Source organism: Hemiscyllium ocellatum (genome assembly GCF_020745735.1).
Source record: "Hemiscyllium ocellatum isolate sHemOce1 chromosome 40 unlocalized genomic scaffold, sHemOce1.pat.X.cur. SUPER_40_unloc_1, whole genome shotgun sequence".
Classification (NCBI taxonomy): domain Eukaryota; kingdom Metazoa; phylum Chordata; class Chondrichthyes; order Orectolobiformes; family Hemiscylliidae; genus Hemiscyllium; species Hemiscyllium ocellatum.
The window spans coordinates 176,282-182,804 of NW_026867526.1; positions in this window are offsets into that span (position 1 = coordinate 176,282).

Sequence of the window (6,523 nt, forward strand, 5' to 3'; positions counted from 1 at the left end):
CCCACAGGGCTGTTACCGAGCTACAAAGGGACAGTGTTAACGGTGGGAACGAAAACCTTGATCAATCAGGTAGAAATGAAGGAGAGCCGATAGAATGGAGGAGAATTGAAGGGAATGGGGGAAGGGAATTACCAAGTTTAGGTTCAAGGCAGCTGAAACTAAAGCCATCAACAGGGAGGAGAATAAAATAAGAACCTGTCAAGCAGCTGGAATTGGATAAGTGCGGATCCCTCAGGGAGGTGTGGGACTACGCAGGGAGGGCAGGGTGAAGGCACGGGTAGGTTTAAAAGCAGTGAACCAAATTTTGAAATTTTCTTCATGAACATAATATAGATCAGGTTAAAACTGAAATAGGTGTCTGACACAACTTGCTGCAAGGACACAGACAATAGAATCTGAGGGGATCATGAGAATATGGAGGTAGAATGTGGGAGACAAGCTGGGACTGTATTGGAGTAGTCATGGTGAGAGGGAACAAATGCTGGATGGAGAGGTTCAGCAGCTGATGGACTGACACTGAGGTGAGCCATCAGAAACTGAGCAAGTGACCACCATCTAATAGGACAGAGATACTGATCCATCAGCCTGAAGCTAACTGACCACGTGGCTGTCAGTGACTCCAACACAAGTGAATGGAAACATTGCTCAGAGCCTGTTTCTGTAACATTCAACACAACCACAAAATAAAAAAAGTGAATAATTAGCTGCAAACAAGGCCACTGCTCTTTTAGAGTCAAAACCATTCAATGTTCAGTTAGTGAACATTATTGACTCTCAGAATATTCTAACCTGCAGAATCACAGTAAAAGGGGAAAATAAACAACATTCTTGGCAAAGACATAATGAACCAACTGCTTGTATAAAAACAGCTCAGAACAAAGGGGCTGAATCCTCCACAAACTGACAAACACAGATACCATCAGATTTATACAGAGAGATTGGAATTCTTTAGAAAAACCCTTCCCTGTTGATGGTGTGTGGGAGAAACCATTCTCAGTGAGAACTGCCACTTCATTTCCTTTGAAAAGAATCTCTGTTTCCCCTCAGAAAGGCAGGTGTGTCGCTCACTTACAGACTGACTTACAGACAAAGGAAACCTGAACTGAGACTCGTAGGTTAATTAAGCTATCAGTGACAGTCCATTACACACAACAAGAGCTTAGACCACAACAGGTTCTAGTGAAACCAACCAATAAAAAAGGTGAACTAGTCTTTATAATCATGCAGCCTCTCTCAATCAAATAACCCCAGTCAACTTCTAAACATTTTAAAACTATTAATACCAATGTCTACATATTTATTTCCATTCCTAATTTCCTCCAAAAAATATATCTGGTTATTCTCTTTAAAATATATTTTAAATGGTCAGTTCATAATCACAATTCATTTCCAATTATTCTTAGTGCAAAGAAATGTGCAAACTAAAGTAGTTCTCAAGTCAGTAATGACACTGGGAACATTGTTCTGTAGTTCAACCATGTTTCAAGTCAAACCAAATTCACACCTTGTTCTGTGTTATTCCAGGAATGATGGAACGTGTTACATTATTATGAGAAACAGGAACAAGTGAAGGTGGTGGCTCTCAGACGTGAGGCCTTAAAGCCAAAGGGCCAGGTGGTAGTTACAGTGGGGGAGGTACCTAGTGCCCCGCTCTCCTCAGTAGGCAGTGAGGACGGTGACACTGACTGGAACAGGTTAGACGACAAAGCACCCACGTGTGGTCAGATGGATGGCAATGGGTGGGATGACCCACCGCCCTGTCAGGCCCAGAAGGCAGTGTCTCTGGCACCGCTGGGCATCAAAGCTCAAACTTGGACAGACAGTAGGGAGTAACAAAGGGAACTGACAGAAACTAAACCTGAACCGTATACCCGGCTGAACGACAGATGTTGGTGAATGACCACCCAGCCTGATGGAGAAATGGTAATAATGGGCCTTATTGGGAGAATATGGATGAATTAGTTGAGGTACACAGTCTCACCAGAGATGATGTCAGGCCAAGATCTTTCAAGCCAAGATGCCCTGATGTGTACAGCAGAACCTGTCCCTACAATGAGAGGGTGGGGGTGTGAGCCAGTTCCCCCCAGTGCACAGCCGATCAGTGCCTCCAGGCATTTACAGATATTGCAGAGAAACACTGGGGAGGGGACAGGCTAAATAGGCTAAAATAACCTTGGTGACTCAGGGACCCAAGGGTAATATTGAGGATCATACAGAGAGGAAGCCTGAGGTGTGTAAGGACCATGGGGAATTACCAAACCCCAACCTGTGATGATGAAATAGGTTTGATGTATTTTAAAGATGACATGGGACCCTATTTAACTGTAATTATAAACATGGGACTCCCAGTGGGAGATAATTCTAACCACACTCTGAATTGGGCCATGACAACTGAGGCAAACTCAGAAACACAGGGGAATAGCTGCAGTACAGGGAGGGGAACCAGATCCACAATGTTACAAGGGAAGCAGGAAAGGGCACATAGCCAAGGGACATAGCCAGAGAGAGGGAGATAAATGTTCACATTGTGTGTGGCCTGTGTTCACGTCTGCACATGCATAGCCCAGGAACGTTTCTTGATGTGCTGTTTGGGACCAACAGCACATGATGTTAATACAGGAGCATCCACGTCAGTTACGGATATGGATCTACCCCTAATCCCCGCAAATATAAAAAGGGAGCAGTCGGAAGGGGAACCGAGGAAGCTAGATGAAGCGAACCTGTCCCGATGCAGATCACGGATATGACAAAATGTATTCAGATATGGGAGTGTGAAACTGAGGAAGGGACCACTCTGGGAGTTACCATTTTAGAACAGTTAGAAGCAATTATTGATGTTGGGACCCGAAATATAACATGGGGACGCTCCGGCCAGGACTGAGATAGGAAGGAAAGGAGAGGTGACATCTCCAGAGTAGTTGCATTGCAGGGAGACTGGGACAGTCAGGGAATCTGGGGAGTTATAGTTAGGACCCTCTCAGCGGTGTGGGTAACTCAAACAGGAATGTGCGTTATTATCTGTAGGTCCTGTAAAGATAGAGGGCCCTCTCACTCCCCGTACAAACAGGATCCCATTAAAGCTGGGGCTGAGGAGGCAGTAAATGTGACAGTGATAGATTGAGAGAAGCAGGGAATAGTCAGACCGATAGTATCCCGGACTAATTCACGGAATCCGGATGGTTCATCCCACCTCACTATTGATTGTACCTCCCTGCCAATAAAGAATAACCTACAATAGCCAACCTCGCCGCGATATTTAATGGATTGAAATCACAACAGGATGCAGTCTCAGCTCTTGATATTGTGAATGGGTTCCAATCCGTACCTGTGTACCCAGAATGCCAGAATAAGCTGGTGTTTACTGTCGAAGGAAAACAGTACACCTGGATCCAGTTCCCTCAAGGATCCCTCAATATTCCAGTATATCCCACCGATGTACGGCTGATGGAGTTAGTCACATTGATCTTACCAACACCTCATTACCTCAGTCAGTGAGAAGGAACATATCTGGATATTAAACAGACGATTGGGTCAGGTCAGCCAGGACGGACTTAAAATTAACCCACAGAGAGTGCAACTGGGAAGGTAGGGAGAGACGTACCTGGGAGATCATATCAGGGAGATCACATCAGGAAGGGAGAGGGGAGAGTCCCAGCAGAATGAAAGACCATGATCTTAAATCTATCCATGTGCACACACTGTGAAGGGGTTAAGGTAAACTTTCGGATTGTTTAATTATTGGAGGACTTATGTGGAGAATTATCCAGAAATAGTAGAACCATCACAAGCCCTGACAGAAGCACTGACATTAGCCAGGGGTCAGGGAGTCAGCATATGCACAGACAGTCAGCATGCCTTTGGTATTGTTGATGGCCATGTGTTGGCCTGGGCTCGGTGAGGGTACATCACCCTGTCTGGGGCCACATAGAGCATGAGGAACAGGTCAGAGAGTTAGTGGAAGCTGCTCACTTTCCCAGTGAAGCAGCAATAATGAAGATTAGAGCTCACAGGAAAGTAGAAACTGCACAACAATGGGGCAGTGAGTATGTGAGTAAGGCAGGTGAAATACTGACTGAAACAGTGCAGACATTTGGGGAAGTGGCAGTCGCTCCAGAAGCGAGAAAGGAAAGTTGAAGACATTCCCAGAAATAGCCCCACAACAGGAGAAAGAGGAATGGGAAAAAGGGTGGGGTAGTAATAGGACAAGACAGAGTCTGGATGATCCAGCAGTGCCACCACACTGTATAAGACAAACATTATTAAAAATATATCATGGGCAGGTCCATCTTGGGCAGGATACAATGCAATATCAGATGACCCACTCCAGGGGTGGCCTGGAACAGGGAGAGATACAGCAAGGTTTTGTCGAAGGGGTGTAGTCTGTGCACAATGTGAGCCAGGGAAAACAATCAGGACAAAATGGAGGCAGCAGCAGGGACCCAGGGGCCCATGGGAACAATTATGGATGGATTTTACACATACCCCCATCCCAATCCCAGGGAAAGAAATCCTGCTGGGTCTTAATAAGCAGGTTTACTCAGTGGGTGGAAGCATTCCCCTGCAGATTCTGACCAAGGGACACATGTTACAGGGAACGTAGTTAAACAGCTATGTGCCCTGTTTGGTACTGAACAGAAATCCCATCCCCCATCCCATCCCCAGAGCTCAGGGACAGCAGAAGGAATGAAGCAGACACTGACAGCTAGTCTGATTAAGGCCCTGACAGAGACAGCCAGGGATGGGTTAGAGTACTCCCCACCAACCGAATGAAACTGAGGTCAACCCCAGCAAAGGGAATGGGGCAGTTCCCCTTTGAATTAGTGACTGGACGGACTATACAGCTGCCAGAGGGTGTGGTAGTGGGAGGGCTGGAGATGTGCAATGGCAAGGAGAGAGTTTGTGAAAGAACTGGCAAAGCAACTGCATGAGCTGAGAGGGGAATTTGCAGAAGGATAGAGAATCAGAAATTGGGAAAGGGAGCTCATAAACATCCCAGCTGACATCCTGAACCCAGGGGATCGGGTCAGGGGGAAAATATTCCTGGAACGGATGAAGGAAGTACATCAAAATGCTGGACTTGGCTGGGGGAGCCATAGCGTTCCAGAGAGGGAACTCTCCCATCATGCATTAGTAAGGAGCTCTGAATAAACATTGGTCGTGCTGCTCAACACAGAACTCAAGGCTCCTCTTCGATATTTCTCCCAGCAACAGCTGTGCAGGGGCATGTTGCTGGCTGGAGGGCTGTGGCCAGTACCTCTGTTCCACAAGGAGCAGAACTGGGACATCTGCTGTTTGCAACATTTATCAATGATTAGCCTGAAAGTGTAAACAATTTAATTAGCAAGTTTGTAGATGGCACAAAGTGAGGAAGTTGTGAATCATGAAGTATGTTGTTAAAGGAAACATCAAGGACGAGATCAGTTGGAAAGTTATGCGGATAGATTTTAATTCAGACAAGTGTGAGGTGATGCATTTTGGGAGGCTCATTGTAAGAGGAATGTATACACTAAATGGAAGGGCCCGAAGCAGCTTTGATAGAGAGAGAGATCTTCAGGTGCAAGTTCACAGCTCCCTGAAAGTGGTGAAGGAGGTGGATGGCAGGCTTGTGAGGAGACTGAATATAAAACTGCAGTTAGGCCACCTTTGTGTTGTTTTGATCACCGCATTATAAGGAGGATGTGGAGGCTTTGGAGAGGGTGAAAACAGGTTTTCCAGGACATTGCCTGGATTGGGAGAGGCTGGAAAAACTTGAATTGATGTCTTGGGAAAGTCGGTGGCTGCTGGGTGACCCGACAGGCACAGATAGAGTGAATAATCTGAATCTCTTTTCCAAGGTGGAAATGACAAATTCCAGAGTTAAGGGGAGAGGGAGCAAGTTTAAAGAAAATAAAAACTGGAAGAACAGCAGATGCTGTAAATCAGAAACAAAAACAGAAGTTTCTGGAAATGCTGAGCAGGTATGGCAGCGTCTGTGAAGAGAAATCAGAGTTCATGTTTCTGAGGATGGACCCGAAACATTCACGTATTTTTTTCTTCACAGATGCTGCAAGACCTGCTGAGCATTTCCAACAACATGTGAACTTTTAAAGGGAGTTGTGTCAGGCAATTTTCTTATGCAAAAGGTGGTAGATGACCAGAATGCACTCTCCTGGGAGGTGTCAAAAGCAGAAACAATCACAACATTTAAGAGGTATTTGGACACTCACATAAGCAGGCGTGGGTTGGCAGGGATATGGATGATGTACAGGCAGATGGAATTAGTTTGGAATGGCATCATGGTTCACACACACATGGTGGGACGATTATTCTGGTGCTGTACTGGTCTGTTTTCCAGGGGGTAGAATGTGTGGAGCGAGCGTTAATATTTTTTTAGAACACACAGTAAGTTGATGCATTTTGAGAGAAGGAATGTAGAAAGGGGGTATATATTTGAACGGCACAGACACAAAGAATAAAGACTGAGGGACTGGGGGACAATGTGTACAAACCTTTAAAGGAGAGAGGACATAATCAATGAGCTTTG